General features: G+C 38.2%; 1 long non-coding RNA gene across 1 annotated transcript; it reads right to left on the bottom strand.

Annotated features, from left to right (window-relative positions):
• Nucleotides 1–2657: 2657 nt before the first annotated feature.
• Nucleotides 2658–15529, bottom strand: LOC100614457 (uncharacterized). Its single transcript, XR_126953.5, has 4 exons — nt 15433–15529; nt 10100–10202; nt 4800–5774; nt 2658–3244 (listed from the first exon to the last, which is right to left on the bottom strand). It is a non-coding gene; the product is annotated as an uncharacterized LOC100614457 (long non-coding RNA).
• Between the last annotated feature and the right edge of the window lie 972 nt (nt 15530–16501).

The following is a 16501-nucleotide window of genomic DNA, read 5'->3' as shown; positions in this document are numbered from 1 at the left end:
AACATTATAGCAGTCACCTCCTTTTTGAAGATATTTATTAAGTTTTGAACTGGTATTTATAATGACATCCAAATTTATCTCCCACTTCCAATCTTTTTTCACCTTACTTTTATTGTGTCTAGATTAAGCTTCAAAAATACAGCTATGATCCTATCATACCTTGAGTAGCTCCCAAAAATGGCTGAATAAAGCCCAAATACTTTGGCTTAGTATTGCAGGCTGCTGTCTATAACCTAGCCACAGTCTACTCTTCAGCGTCATTTCTCACAATGTCCTCATGCATACCTTGAACTTTAGATGAAATGGAGTACTTGATGCTTATTAAACATAGCTAGTAAGTTTCCTACCTCTATGCTTTTCTTATAGTGTTAATTCCAAATGTAGTGTTCTTCATCCTTTATCTATCTCTTGAATTTCTTCTATCTCAGACTGAGCTTACATAACATCCCTTCTATGAAATTACCCTGAAGCATCCTTTAATGAAGACACATTTTCTTTATTTAAATTACAACAGCGCTCTATCTGAACTTCTCTTCCAGCTATAATTACTTCTGCCTTCTGATGTATTTGTATACATACTTGTCTTTTTTTCCCTTCCTGCACCCACCCACCCCACCACCCCAACCCGCAGACTGTAAGCTTTCTTTCACAAGGCTGAATTTTATTCATCCTGATGTGCTTCGCAGCTCTTAGCTTCCTGCCTGGGACCTCAGAGACACTCAGTGATACTCAGTTAAAGTCTGTTTAATAGATGTTGAATCAGTTTCTAATTTTCTCTGTTGGGCTGTATAATTCTGTACTAAGTCCTTTCCTCTTACAATATTCTACTCTTCTGTCACCTACTTCCTCTTCTTCTCTGGTCCTTTTTAGTTCTGAATTTACAATAGATCTTGTGCTTTAAGTTACTAATAAAAAAGGAGTATAAGTGAATTAGGAAATGTCTCAAATCACTATTTCTTCATGTGTGCACTTACCAAATTGGTCCATGTATTTTTAATGCAGAAATACAGGTTCTATTTATAGCACTTATCTTTTCATTGTGTGTTATACAGTTTTAAAGTGTTTTTATATTTATTTTCTCACATAATTGTCAAGGTCTAACTGGAAATTCTTGAGGCATATTAGAGACCAAAAGTACTAAGAACCAAACACCTTGGTTGATCCAGAATGGTTCTATTTTAAAACATCCTCTCCTGGACCGGGCGCAGTGGCTCACACCTGTAATCCCAGCACTTTGGGAGGCCAAGGCGGGCGGATCACCTGAGGTCAAGAGTTCGAGACCAGCCTGACAAACATGGAGAAACCTCATCTCTACTAAAAATACAAAATTAGCTGGGCTTGATGGCACATGCCTGTAATCCCAGCTACTTGGGAGGCTGAGGCAGGAGAATGAGGCAGGAGAATTGCTTGAACCCAGGAGGCGGAGTTTGCAGCTAGCCAAGATCATGCCTAGGCAACAACAGAGAAACTCTGTCTCAAAAAAAAAAAAAAAAAAAATCCTCTACTGGTGCAAGACTATGTGTCTCAGTTTTGGCTTCAGATATTGGGTTTGGTATGATAAACAATCCCTGTGCTTTGTTTCTTTCTTGTTCATTAGTACTTGGGGTCCTGAGTGAAGCAAGGAAAGGTGTTGATATTTCAAAATAAACAGTAACTGGCTTTGCTAGTATTTTTCATTTTGGTAGTCTTGTCTTTCCATCTGAAGAAAAATAACTGAGAATTGACTAACCAACTAGCACTTATTGAGCATCTACTCTGTACCTAGCCATGTGCTAACTTAGAAAGACCTTAAGGAATAAAACTAAATCTTTTTTTGTCCTTGTAATCACTCTCTCCCCTCCAATGGGCCAAGTTTAATCTACTCATTAAAACATGTATTGACCCTGTGCTATGAACCAGGCACAGTGTTTAGACACTGGTATGGGAAGATAAATATGTCTGGTATCTGCTTTCAAGGAAGCTATAATAAAAGAGGAGAAACAGTCAATGAAGCAAAATGATTACAATATAGCATGGCAGGTTCTGCATCAAATATTTCTTAAGGATGTGATAGAAGCATTAGAATGGCCAGCTCAAGTATCACTCCTGTTTAGAAGCTTTTTCTAGGTCTTAAAAAGGTTTAACAGAGACCCAATTTTGTTCGTTTAACAAAAGAATGATTATGAAAATTTAACCACAATAAAAGGCCAAAAGTAATAAAATGGCCAGTGAATAGTAGAGGCAGTGAGTGTAGGATTTTGCAGGAAGATCATTTGGGATGGGTGGTTTGTGGGGAGTAGCACTGAATTCCCCAAACCTAATCTAAATGATGGCCCCAAGTCTATTGAGAGTAAATTCTTGGTCTGATTGCCCTATACAGAATTATAGGTCAGCTTCTGATGAAGAATGTTCTAATACATTCTTTAGAGTTAAAACCTTGATAATTGCCTGGATTGATTTTTGAGTATGTGATACATTGATCCTCTGAACAGAAATTATATTAATATTCTATGCAGCTATGAAGCTTCCCTTGCTACTCTTTGTGGGAATTTGGGAAAGAAATCCTGAATGAGTGCGGAAGAAAGTCTGTAAAATGACCTACTTATGCTTATTAAAAGGTAGTGAAATCTCTCTAACCAAAAGATGAGTTCTTCACAGATAAGAAAGAAAGAGTTGGATTCTATTCTGTGTCATCTATCATAATCTGCTAGCTGTGGTCCAGCAGTTGAATATTTATTACCAGCAATGATGGGAGAGGTGAGAAATGCCTAGTTTGATTCTCCAGATCTAAGGCTGTGTTTTGAACCGCCACTTCGACAAATGCTTTGACTTAAAAGCACTGAGCCAGCTTGATTTGGAACTGTCACCACCAAGAGAGAAAATGTCTGGAATACTGCAGTGTCATTTCTGGGCAGTCTGTATTTTATGACTTGTCATGCACTACTAAAGGGAGACAAGTGAATACTGTGTACATGAAATCATTAGTGCTGTCATAGCAGGCAGAAGAAAGACCACCAGGCAGAACACAAGACCACCCAACACAAAAAACATGAGCTCCCATCAGCAACATGGTTGAGACTATGTGCCCTTGACATTTGCCTTTCAGAATGTTGAGCCACCAAGCATGCTGTTGGATAATTATTGCTTTGTGATGATATTCAGCAACTCTCACAGTGTGGACCACCAGTTCTGGTTTGGGTTTCTTCTTTTTATTAGGACCATCTGAGAATGTCTGTGGTAGAGACTTTGGTGAATTTCATCCGTCCTGTGGCCAAAGGAATGAAAGGAAGAGCAACTTAGTTTGTTAATATGGAAGAATTCAGCAACAAAAAACCCATGACACATGTCTGGAAGAGGTTTCATTGAGGGATTTTTTTATTTTTCGAACAAAGCATTCTAAAATGTTTTACTAATGCTTATTAAAGTGCACTCTCTATGCAAATAGCCTTATAGTAATTAGCCTTATACTAATTTCAGAGCTGTAGTGATATATTTTTAATCCAACAAATGCTTCTTGCTGGTATTTCTATTTCACACAGACTGGGCTATCTCCTTGTTGAAAAGCAAGCCAAAACAAAATAAAGCATTTTTTTCCTAAAATAAGCTAATATGATTTTAAACAATCATAAGGTGTTTTATTTTTAAAATATTTTTGTAAAGCAAAAATTAGTTCAATATCTTTCCTTTATTTCCCTTTGCCTCAGACTTTTTTTCCTTGCCTTTATTTCATTTTATTTGACTTCTACTTCTTATATTGAATGTGTTGGTCAAATTTTTAAACTTGAATTTACCAATACTGCTTCTAGTCTGACTTATTTATTTCCTGATGACAAATTTTTTGTTCAAGTTGTTGTTTTTTTTTTTTTTGCTTTGCCATTGTTGTTGATACTTGCTTCTCTTGTACTCTTGTTCTTTCAGTAAACATTTTATTGAAGTTATTTACAGATTTTCTCAGGCATGTAAAATCTATTAACCAACTACATATCTGTTTCACCTTTATGATTTCAATGCCTTTTAAATTCAACTTTTTTTTTGAGGAGTTTCTATTCTCTCTGAAAATTTTGAATTCCGAAGAGAATGGATAATTAATCCTTAAATAAGTAACACATTATCTTAGTTTTCTTAAAGAAACTTCAGATTGCAGATCTTTAAATTGACTTAGTATGTTATGTTGTCACTGCTTATAAAATCTACCTTTAGTGGAAGCAAACAAGAATTACTTTAAAAACATATATAGAGAGGTTAGATTTTATACCTAGAGCACAAATCTCTTGATTCAAAACATTTGACAAAAATACCTTATGTTGAAATTGAGTTATCTTCTGCTGAAGCCCGTTCTCCAGCAGTGTCAGTAGTAGAACTGGGGTTCTTTACTATTCCAGTCTGTTGCTCTAGTAAGCAACGTGGGTGTGTACAGGTGAGATTTTCATCCAGTTAACATTCATTCAGAGGGCTATATCTTCTAAAGCTTTCTAACTCAACAAGAGCAGAGTATGTAAGCATCCTACACAGTGCGCAACTACAAATATTTGATGAATAAATGGCAGGAGCTAAATATAACTAGAAAAACCTGTAGAACAAAAAAGAGACAAAATCGTATAAGGGCTAGATCTGGAAAAAAGCATTCATGAAGATCATGGATTTTAAAGCTTAGACTCCTGAATCATCTTTACTTATGCATAATCTGTTTTGGAACCCATTGTATATGCCACTATTTCCAGTAACTGATCCAAAATTGAGTTCAATCCTGGAATGTTGTGGTTTCCAAATACTAAATTGTTTACCAGATATAGAACAATACAGATTTTTCATCAACTTACCCAGGCTTCTTCTGACCACCATTTCCTTAGTATCCTGAAAAGAAATTCTGAGTTTTTCCTACCGGTATATAGGCTCTCAGGCTTATGTGAATTTGTCTTCTTTCTCACTCAGGAGATTTCTCTGCTTTCCCATGCCCTGCATCATTCTTTCATCCCTAGGGGCTGATGTGTCCATTTCCTGTGGGGTAGATGTTTGGCCCAAACGTGTGTAATTATGAAGTTTCCCTTGGGATCTGGGGTGGTGGGATGGGGATAGTTCTTGGTGCCTGGTGCACACAGTTTGTGTCTCGGGAGAAGCATCATAGAAAACAATTAACTGAGCATTTGTCAAAAATACTGGCACGTGCACATGTCTTTTAGCTCCCCAAAGATTTGCCTTCTGCTTTGCTAACCTCAGGATACTGGCCAGCCAGATGGAAAGACTGCCAAGCACATCCAGCTCATGTAGCCAGAAGGCCACTCCATTTGAGTATCTGGAAATCATTTTTTCGCTCACTTGGGAGGTTCTGGGGCCTCTTTATTTCTTCAGAAACAAGGCCCACCCCAATGATTTCAAGAGCACATTGCAGCCTAGTCTCCACGAGTGAACAAGCTGTGAGAGCTGGAAATCTGCAGCTCCTCTCCTGCTCTTTTTATTGCAGTAGATTCTTTTCCCAGCAACATAGGTTTATGGCCTCCCAAGACCCTTCTCACGAAAGGCACTAGAACGCAGTGTCAAGTTAAGATGAGTGATTAGGGAAATCTGTAGCTACTGAGAATGAGGTTCCCGGTTGAGTAACAGAAGCGACCACAGAAGGTGAAGGTTTGCCTCTTTTCTGTCTGTTGTCTGGAATAATGACGAGAAGCAGAAGGCATTGGTTTGCTTCTCAAATTCCCAGCTCTGCTTCTCACTGTTGCCAGTAATGATGCACTGGGTAGGAGAGGAAACTTCCTTCTCATATCTCTTTCCTTGCTTTGGTGGTGGACTGGCCACATCTAGAAGGGAAAGAGAAGTGAAATTCCCTGAATGCAGATCGGTGGCCAAGGTCCTACCAAGGTCAGTCCTTGAGCAGGAGAGCTCCTTTACCTGCAGCCCCTCACCAGAATGTCTGCAAGGCAATGACACCGATGTGAAAATAAACCCAATCTTTCACTCTGCACTTCTCTTCTTCTTATCTCAGATTAAAATGTCCCCCCTTTTTAAAAAAATCAAGCAAATACAATAAAGATGAAAAAAGTGACTGACAGAAAGAAATTTAGAGGAAATAAATTTATACATGACTGTTCCTCCTCCCCACCCATTCCATTCCTTAAATTGGAAACAATACTTCAGTAATGGTCTTTCTAATACATAAATGTAACCATATCTCTTTCTTGCTTTAAAATCTTCAACTGTTATTTAGAGTCAAGTTAATGGTCTTTAGTATAATACTTCCCCACAACCACCCCAAACTCAAGCCATGCTGAATTATTGCAGTTCCTTAAATCATCAGGTCCTTTAGAGTTTCCACACCTGGACACAAGCCACTCCCCATACTTGAGATGCCTTTATTTCCCTGGTCTTTCAAAACTGCTGATTTAAAATGCCATTCAGATGTCCCTCTCATTTGCAAATCTTCTCCAACTCTACCAAGAATAGCACTTGCTGTCTTTGCACCACGGAACTGTGTGTGTATCTCTTTTATAACATTATATTACACTGGTTTTGTTGCTGTTGTTCACTTGCATGTCTGTCATTGTGGACTGATTTCTTTGGGGACAGGGATTTTGTGTTATTGTCGCATTAACCCCAAGGTTTCTGAATGACTGCAGTGTAGTAGATTCATTACACTGTTGCAAAATAAGTGGACAAAACTGGAAAATGTAACTAAAGTTTATATATATTTCCCCATTTTCTAAATTCCCCCACCTTAAGAAAGATGCTTTGTCCTCGTTTTTCACATTTTGTTGAAGTAGTACAGTCTTTCATCTCTTCCCCTTATTCCCATCTTTATTTCTTAATTTTATCTTTTTTTGGAAAAGAAGGCATTTGGCACAGCATCCTTCTCTCTACTGTCACCATCATGGCTGCATTCTCCTATCAGACACCCAGAGACCACAGCTCTTGTCAAGAAGCCCTCTCTCATGGCTGCAGCGCTCACTGGGGTCTGTGCTCCCTCTCATTCATTGCCCTCGAGGCCCACGAGTAAAGACCACTTCCCACTATGAGCAATCCCTTGGTTATTCTCCCTCCCTCCAAATGTGTAAACAGTCCCTTCATTAAATGCTCTTTACCCTTTGAGTGAGCCATCTCTTTCCTGCCTCAACCCTGACTGACAGTCTGGTCAACAAATAATAATTGACTTACTATTTATTAATTAATCTCTTAATTTATAAACAAGAATGGGGATTTCTTCCACTTAGTTACATCATATCTACAATGATATCTGTAGGAGTCAGGAGCCAAAGTCTTGAAAATGTTTAGGGACCTCAGAGAAATATTCTCCATTGAAGTTGAAATTTGTATTTTCAGTCTTTCCTTTTACATATCTCTGTCCCACTCATGCAACAAACGTTTATTAATCACTGCTTTCTCTTCATTCTTATCTTTGATTTTTTATCTTTCCCCTTTTCTATGTGAGAATATTTTTAGAGCATAAGTCAGAGAACTTCAACTACTGGCTATGTAATTGGGCAAGTCTCTGCATCTTGGTTTCCTTATCTATGAAATAGGGAGGATAATACCTCTCTTACAGAACCCACAGAGCTGGTGAGTAAATCAAATAAAACAATTGTATGTACAATCCATAATCACATTTACTACTTTTATTGTTTTTGCTGTTTTCATGTTTTTAATCATTGATGTATTTCCTCCATAGTGCTTCTTTTTTTTTTTTAATAAAAGTTTTTTCTTTCTGTTGTTTTGGTTTTCTTTCCTTTCCATGATATTCCTTTCATGCTCCTCTTCCACAAGTGCCACCTTCTTGACTAGTCTTTTGAAAATACCCTGCAAGATCCATTGGTCTATACCTCAGCTCCTTTGGGACTGTCCTATTCCTTTTCTCTCTTGCCTTAGTGGCTTTCTTAAAAGCATGTTTAAAAAAAAAATTCCCCCTGTGGTAAAAGGATAAAAATTCTAGAGAAATGTAAACTTGTACCTAGACTGAGATAGATGTATAATTCTCCTTTGTTGAAATGGTTTGGCTTTGTGTCCCCATCCAAATCTCATCTTGAATTATAATCCCATAATCCTCATGTGTCAAGGACAAGACATGGTGGGAGGCGATTGGATCACAGGGGCAGTTTCCCCATGCTGTTCTTGTGATAGTGAGTGAGTTCTCACAAGATCTGATAGTTCTGTAAGTGTTTAACATTTTCCTCCTACACACACTTTTTCTCTCTCCTGCCGCCTTGTAAAGAAGGTATCTGCTTCTCTTTCCGCCACGATTAAGTTTCCTGAGGCCTCCCAGCCAGGCGGAACTGTGAATCAATTAAACCTCCTCTGTTGATAAATTATCCAGACTTGGGTAGTATCTTTATAGCAGTGTGAGAATGGACTAATACATTTTTTGTGTGATTTTTGAGAATAAGGTTCATAGTGAATACCAGAAAGGTTTCTAGGGTTCAACTGATCACAGCCTGAATAGTCTCTTCATATGCTACTGTTGTAATTAGTGGTCCAATAACACCACCAAGGTATTGTCCCATTCCTCTTTCTATGTATTCTCGTTTCTTATTCTTAATTGTATTTGCTTAGTATTTATTGAGCAGCTATTTTGTGCCAGACTTTTGCTCAGTGCTGCGTTTTTAAGAAAGGCATTGTCTTCACTCCCGGCAAGTGTACAATCCAGTGGGGATAAAAATGAGCATGCTGGTAATTACAAGACATGTTAGGAGAAAACACGAATGTGTTTTGGGTTGTTTTGTTCCCTGGTATATCCACAACATCAAGAGCAGTTTCTTGGACATAGCAGGTCCTTAATAAATATTGTTGAATTTATGAATGGATCTCGAGATTCAAAATGTTGAATAGGAGTTCATCAGTTAAAAAGAGTGGGATGAGGCATTGGAACAGGCAGAAGGGATGGCTCAGAGGCAAAATAAAGCATGATAGTTATGGGAAAGTGCAGGTTTCTGTTTAGCACGAGCTTTGTGTGGGAATGAGATTTGATGAGAATTGAGCTCAATAAATCAACATATCCCTTGATAATGACTACCACCTACTGTGTGTCTCCCACATATCAAGTACTTTATATACATTATCTTAAACCTTAAAGCTATGAAAAAAAGTATTATTCAGCCTCCTTTGCTCATTGAACTCAATTTCACCTAGACACAAGTGATGGCAGTATTCAAGAATAGCCATATACTTGATCCTGGCCATACATTTCTTTGATGACTGATAAGACAATCAAACCCTGAAAGTTGAGTTCAACTGCCTCCAGGAAGAACAATACAGATTTTAGAAATGTTCTTTCAGCTGATATCACACTCTTATTATGTGGGAATAAATTTAAGAAGACGCTAGGTAGTAAATAATCTGGAGCTTTCAACTGTGGTGCAATGAGTTTTATTAAACAGTTGGATGCCAAATTTTAGTACAATGTGGAATAAGTAAACCAGAGGAAGTAGAACTGGAGCATAACTCTACTCAGAACAAAGAACTCTGAGAAAACACTATGCTGTCTGGTTAACCCATCAAAAGGTGTGAGTTTCGGAGTGGACTAGAGCAGAACCATAGAGATGATGACTATTTTAAATTCTAAGAACTTTCCAAATTAATGATTGGAAATTTATACTGAAGGCTATTGCTAAGTGGTCCTGAGAATCCTAGGCGTTTTGTGCTAGAGAAGATCTTACAGATATTTTACTGTAACTTCCTTGTTTTGTAGAGGTGGAAACTGAGGTCCAAGAAGTTCAAGGTCTCACAGCTGGCACTGAAGTCAGTGCTCTCTCCACTGCACCACATTGTCTCTGCGGAAGTTTTCAGTGTTGCTCTTCTATGAGATGGTCTCTTTAATTAAATCATAGGATACACAGAATTTGCATCACTCTTACTTAATATCTACTTTCCAGTCACTTCGTTGTTTATTTTTTAAAAGTTACTCTAACCTCCTTAAGGATGTGGAAAAACTCCGTGAAGGAAGCGGTGAATTCAGCACTAAAGTAACAACTTTTTTCAATCATGACTTTATTGCCATTTCTGTTATTTTTATTAAAGAATCCCAAATCAAAATGATTTGTCCATATATGTGCTTTATTTATTTTGCAGCATGTGGCAAGTATTCATAAAATATTAGTTTAAGAAACCAAATATGAGATAAATTGAGTTGCTGGCTTACCTTCAGGTCACATAGGAATCACGAGGATCCAGTTCTTAAGAATCTTAGTTGACACCAAAGATCATCATTACCCAGGGTCTCTCCTTGGAGGGGACTTGGTGCACTGAAAAGGGAGATCATGAAGGCCTCAAAGAATACTTGGAGAATCCCCCAAGAAGCGTTGCAATAGTACTTTTCTTATAAAGTGTGAGCCTTTATAAGAGAACTTCATGAAACGACTGTTATGGTGCTTTATTCAGGGCTCTTTGCCATCATCATTGACAGTGAAGCTTTAATAGGAAAACAAAACAAACCAAAAACACCTGGGCTGATGAAAACAAATATGGAAGCATCTGGTACAGTATCTACCAGAGAGAAGATACCTATTACATCTTTATTGATGGAAAGAAGGAAGGAAAAGGGGTAGGAGAGAAAGGAAAAATGGGCAAGACTTTTAAAAACAGATGATAGATACTAGAGGCTGAGAAGGGTGGGTGGGTGAAGCAGGGATGAAGAGAGGTAGGTTAACAGGTACAAACATACAGTTAGATAAAAGGTACAACTTCTATTGTTCAACAGCAGAGTAGAGTGACTATAGTTACAACAGTGTATTATGTATTTCAAAATAGCTAGAAGAGAGTAGCTTGAATTCTTCCCAACACATAGAAATAATAAATAATCGAAGTGATAAATATCTCAACTATCCCGAATTGATCATTATACAACCTATGCATGTAACAAAATATCACATCCACCTCCCTTAAAATATAAAATATTATGTATCAGTAAAAAGTAAAAATACAAAATTTAAAGCAGCTTTTAACACATGAAATAACCAGCTAGCGTCATAATGACAGGATCAAATTCACAGACAACAATATTAACCTTAAATGTAAATGGGCTAAATGCCTCAATTAAAAGACACAGACTGGCAAATTGGATAAGGTGTCAAGACCCATCAGTGTGCTGTATTCAGGAGACCCATCTCACATGCAAAGACACATTTAGGCTCAAAACAAAGGGATGGAGGAATATTTACCAAGAAAATGGAAAGCAAAAAAAGCAGGGGTTGTAATCCTAGTCTCTGACAAAACAGACTTTAAACCAACAAAGATCAAAAGAGACAAAGAAGGGCATTACATAATGGTAAAGGGATCAATGCAACAAGAAGAGCTAACTATCCTAAATATATATGCATCCAATACAGGAGCAACCAGATTCATAAAGCAAGTCCTGAGTGACCTACAAAGAGACTTAGACTCCCACACATTAATAATGGGAGACTTTAACACCCCACTGTCAACATTAGACAGATCAACGAGACAGAAAATCAACAAGGATACCCAGGAATTGAACTCAGCTCTGCACCAAGCAAACCTAATAGACATCTACAGAACTCTCCACCCCAAATCAACAGCATATATATTTTTTTCAGCACCACACCACACCTATTCCAAAATTGACCACATAGTTGGAAGTAAAGCTCTCCTCAGCAAATGTAAAAGAACAGAAATTATAACAAACTATCTCTCAGACCACAGTGCAATCAAACTAGAACTCAGGATTAAGAAACTCACTCAAAACCACTCAACTACATGGAAACTGAACAACCTGCTCCTGAATGACTACTGGGTACATAACGAAATGAAGGCAGAAATAAAGATGTTCTTTGAAACCAACGAGAACAAAGACACAACATACCAGAATCTCTGGGATGCATTCAAAGCAGTGTGTAGAGGGAAATTTATAGCACTAAATGCCCACAAGAGAAAGCAGGAAAGATCCAAAATTGACACCCTAACATCACAATTAAAAGAACTAGAAAAGCAAGAGCAAACACATTCAAAAGCTAGCAGAAGGCAAGAAATAACTAAAATTAGAGCAGAACTGAAGGAAATAGAGACACAAAAAACCCTCCAAAACATTAATGAATCCAGGAGCTGGTTTTTTGAAAGGATCAACAAAATAGATAGACCACTAGCAAGACTAATAAAGAAAAAAGAGAGAAGAATCAAATAGACGCAATAAAAAATGATAAAGGGGATATCACCACCGATCCCACAGAAATACAAACTACCATCAGAGAATACTACAAACACCTCTACGCAAATAAACTAGAAAATCTAGAAGAAATGGATAAATTCCTCAACACATACACTCTCCCAAGACTAAACCAGGAGAAGTTGAATCTCTGAATAGACCAATAACAGGATCTGAAATTGTGGCAAGAATCAATAGCTTACCAACCAAAAAGAGTCCAAGACCAGATGGATTCACAGCCGAATTCTCCCAGAGGTACAAGGAGGAACTGGTACCATTCCTTCTGAAACTATTCCAATCAATAGAAAAAGAGAGAATCCTCCCTAACTCATTTTATGAGGCCAGCATCATTCTGATACCAAAGCCGGGCAGAGACACAACCAAAAGAAGAGAATTTTAGACCAATATCCTTGATGAACATTGATGCAAAAATCTTCAATAAAATACTGGCAAAACGAATCCAGCAGCACATCAAAAAGCTTATCCACCATGACCAAGTGGGCTTCATCCCTGGGATGCAAGGCTGGTTCAATATATGCAAATCAATAAATGTAATCCAGCATATAAACAGAGCCAAAGACAAAAACCACATGATTCTCTCAATAGATGCAGAAAAGGCCTTTGACAAAATTCAACAACCCTTCATGCTAAAAACTCTCAATAAATTAGGTATTGATGGGATGTATTTCAAAATAATAAGAGCTATCTATGACAAATCCACAGCCAATATCATACTGAATGGGCCAAAACTGGAAGCATTCCCTTTGAAAACTGGCACAAGACAGGGATGCCCTCTGTCACCACTCCTATTCAACATAGTGTTGGAAGTTCTGGCCAGGGCAATTAGGCAGGAGAAGGAAATAAAGGGTATTCAATTAGGAAAAGAGGAAGTCAAATTGTCCCTGTTTGCAGACGACATGATTGTATATCTAGAAAACCCCATTGTCTCAGCCCAAAATCTCCTTAAGCTGATAAGCAACTTCAGCAAAGTCTCAGGATACAAAATCAATGTACAAAAATCACAAGCATTCTTATACACCAGCAACAGACAAACAGAGAGCCAAATCATGAGTGAACTCCCATTCACAATTGCTTCAAAGAGAATAAAATACCTAGGAATCCAACTTACAAGGGATGTGAAGGACCTCTTCAAGGAGAACTACAAACCACTGCTCAAGGAAATAAAAGAGGATACAAACAAATGGAAGAACATTCCATGCTCATGGGTAGGAAGAATCAATATCGTGAAAATGGCCATACTGCCCAAGGTAATTTACAGATTCAATGCCATCCCCATCAAGCTATCAATGTCTTTCTTCACGGAATTGGAAAAAACTACTTTAAAGTTCATATGGAACCAAAAAAGAGCCCACATCACCAAGTCAATCCTAAGCCAAAAGAACAAAGCTGGAGACATCACACTACCTGACTCCAAACTATACTACAAGGCTACAGTAACCAAAACAGCATGGTACTGGTACCAAAACAGAGATATAGATCAATGGAACAGAACAGAGCCCTCAGAAATAACGCCACATATCTACAACCATCTGATCTTTGACAAACCTGAGAAAAACAAGCAATGGGGAAAGTATTCCCTATTTAATGAATGGTGCTGGGAAAACTGGCTAGCCATATATAGAAAGCTGAAACTGGATCCCTTCCTTATACCTTATACAAAAATCAATTCAAGATGGATTAAAGACTTAAATGTTAGACCTAAAACCATAAAAATCCTAGAAGAAAACCTAGGCAATACCATTCAGGACATAGGCATGGGCAAGGACTTCATGTCTAAAATGCAAAAAGCAATGGCAACAAAAGCCAAAATTGACAAATGGGATCTAATTAAACTAAAGAGCTTCTGCACAGCAAAAGAAACTACCATCAGAGTGAACAGGCAACCTACAGAATGGGAGAAAATTTTCGCAACCTACTCATCTGACAAAGGGCTAATATCCAGAATCTACAATGAACTCCAACAAATTTACAAGAAAAAAACAAACAACCCCATCAAAAAGTGGGCGAAGGACATGAACAGACACTTCTCAGAAGAAGACATTTATGCAGCCAAAAGACACATGAAAAAATGCTCATCATCACTGGCTATCAGAGAAATGCAAATCAAAACCACAGTGAGATACCATCTCACACCAGTTAGAATGGCAGTCATTAAAAAGTCAGAAAACAACAGGTGCTGGAGAGGATGTGGAGAAATAGGAACACTTTTATACTGTTGGTGGGACTGTAAACTAGCTCAACCGTTGTGGAAGTCAGTGTGGCAATTCCTCAGGGATCTAGAACTAGAAATACCATTTGACCCAGCCATCCCATTACGGGGTATATACCCAAAGGACTATAAATCATGCTGCTATAAAGACACATGCACACGTATGTTTATTGCGGCATTATTCACAATAGCAAAGACTTGGAACCAACCCAAATGTCCAACAATGATAGACTGGATTAAGAAAATGTGGCACATATACACCATGGAATACTATGCAGCCATAAAAAATGATGAGTTCATGTCCTTTGTAGGGACATTGATGAAATTGGAAATCATCATTCTCAGTAAACTATCGCAAGAACAAAAAACCAAACACTGCATATTCTCACTCATAGGTGGGAATTGAACAATGAGAACACATGGACACAGGAAGGGGAACATCACACTCTGAGGACTGTTGTGGTGTTGGGGGAGGGGGGAGGGATAGCATTGGGAGATATACCTAATGCTATATAATGAGTTAGTGGGTGCAGCGCACCAGCATAGCACATGTATACATATGTAACTAACCTGCACAATGTGCACATGTACCCTAAAACTTAAAGTCTAATAATAAAAGAAAAAAAAAGAGACCAAAAAAAAAGAAATTTTGTTAAATTACCAAGATGTTTTAATTTTTAATACTTATATGCTGGACACAATAATAAATGATAGGAATATCTTTCTGTGTTATATGGGTAAGAGCTAGAGATAAAGCAGGATATTTTCTTAGGGTCAGTTTCTAGAGCATACCTCTAATTCAAAACCCACAGCACCACCAGTTTCTTCCTCACGAGGCCCTTTTCTTTTCTTTTCTTTTCTTTTTTTTTTTTTTTTTTTTTTGAGATGGAATCTCACTCTGTTGCCCAGGCTACATAAAAATGTAAACTTCTTCAGCCAAGTCCATTCAAGGCTCATCAAGGACTACCCTTTCTACCTTTGTGGACTTCTCTCTATGAAAAACCCCTTGTGTAAGCCCCGGATTTGGATACCACCCTCCTATCCTGAAAATAACGATAGCAGTTGACATTTATTGAGGACTTACCATGTGCCAAGCAGTATTCTAAGTACTTCTCACATGTTATTTGCCAGGACAGCCTGTGACGTAGGTATTACCATTACTTTCATTTTACTGATAGGGAGCTTAGGCAGAGAGGTTAGAATTTGCTTACATTGTACAGAATGGTAACTTGTACAGAATGGTAACTTAAAGGGCCAGGATTAAAACCCAGGCAGTCTGTCTCCAGAGCCCTCACTCTTAATTTCTTTATAAACATCCTGCCCCTTTCAGCCTTGCCCTAAGTCTCCCAAATAAATGAAGTCTAATGTGGGCATCTTCTTTCCCAGTTAATGAAAATATTCATGTCCTCTCTTTAAAAGACCACATGTGTTGCAGTTACTAGCAATGAGTGAGTCTTTGGCCATCCTCAAAGAGAGCCACAGTGTCTGCTTGATAAAAGCCACAATGTTCCTGACCTGCTCTGGGGCTGGCCCCCTCAAAGAAAATGCAGGCAGACACTTGGCAACTGGACTCTCCCAGACTCAAGCACAGAGCTGTGTTAGTGTTGGCAGTGGGGGACGGTTTGCTTCCTCCCCGTTTCATGAACTGTCACATCAGCCTCTTTGATCCTCCCAGGGTCTCAAGTGTGCCAAGATCATTACTCCACGTTATTGCTCTGTTTCAGATAATTGCCAGAGAAAACGCTAAGGTCGGTAATGACCAAGGTAAGGAAATATCGCTCCCTGCACGGTATACCATTTATATATTGCATACTCAGAAAGGCTCCAGAGTGGAGGCATTGCTTGTTTTTATTGTCCCAAAGCCATGAGGGGGAAAAAGGGGAATGAACAGAAATTGATACATCTGGAACAAGAGCCAGGCATGATTTACTCACATTTTTACCTGACCTGAAATTGCTTATTTAGAAAAAAGAAACATTATAAAGTCTCAGGAAAATGTCATGAATCAGAGCCAGCATGATTTCACATTGGGGCTTCATAAACTGTGTGTGTGTGTGTATTTTTTTTTTTTTTTAAGCAAAGAAACTGTCCAGGAAAATCAAATGAGCCAAAGGTAGCCCTGCCACCATGACCATCACCATAGCAACCGCGTA

This window comes from Pan troglodytes, chromosome 1 (genome assembly GCF_028858775.2).
Source record: "Pan troglodytes isolate AG18354 chromosome 1, NHGRI_mPanTro3-v2.0_pri, whole genome shotgun sequence".
Lineage (NCBI taxonomy): Eukaryota > Metazoa > Chordata > Mammalia > Primates > Hominidae > Pan > Pan troglodytes.
Note: the sequence above shows the minus strand (reverse complement) of the source record. Positions and strands in the feature narration are given on the sequence as shown.